This window comes from Sapajus apella, unplaced genomic scaffold (assembly GCF_009761245.1).
Source record: "Sapajus apella isolate SASKATOON/1434 unplaced genomic scaffold, GSC_monkey_1.0 scaffold86, whole genome shotgun sequence".
Lineage (NCBI taxonomy): Eukaryota > Metazoa > Chordata > Mammalia > Primates > Cebidae > Sapajus > Sapajus apella.
In genome coordinates, this window is record NW_022437026.1 from 9,085,666 (window position 1) to 9,085,875 (window position 210).

General features: G+C 29.5%; 1 protein-coding gene across 1 annotated transcript in view; it reads left to right on the forward strand.

Annotated features, from left to right (window-relative positions):
* Positions 1-210, forward strand: part of LOC116534109 (pregnancy zone protein-like) — a gene marked incomplete at its 3' end in the record, with an annotated part of 40,095 nt that overhangs the window by 25,213 nt on the left and 14,672 nt on the right. The gene's annotated exons all lie outside the window — the stretch shown is intronic.

The window sequence follows — 210 nt, forward strand, 5'->3', positions numbered from 1 at the left end:
ACAACTACAATATGTTAAAAATAAGGTTAGCCTTTCCACAGAAAAGTGAACAAAATAACACACTGGAAGTTTAAATTGTTCCAATAATAAACATTCCCTGAGCATATGACCTTATTCCACTTGAGAAATAAGGCAGCTATAAGATATTGATGATAAAAGCAATACATTTTAAAGGAGGAATTTGATTCTAATTTCTTTTCTTTTAAGTCC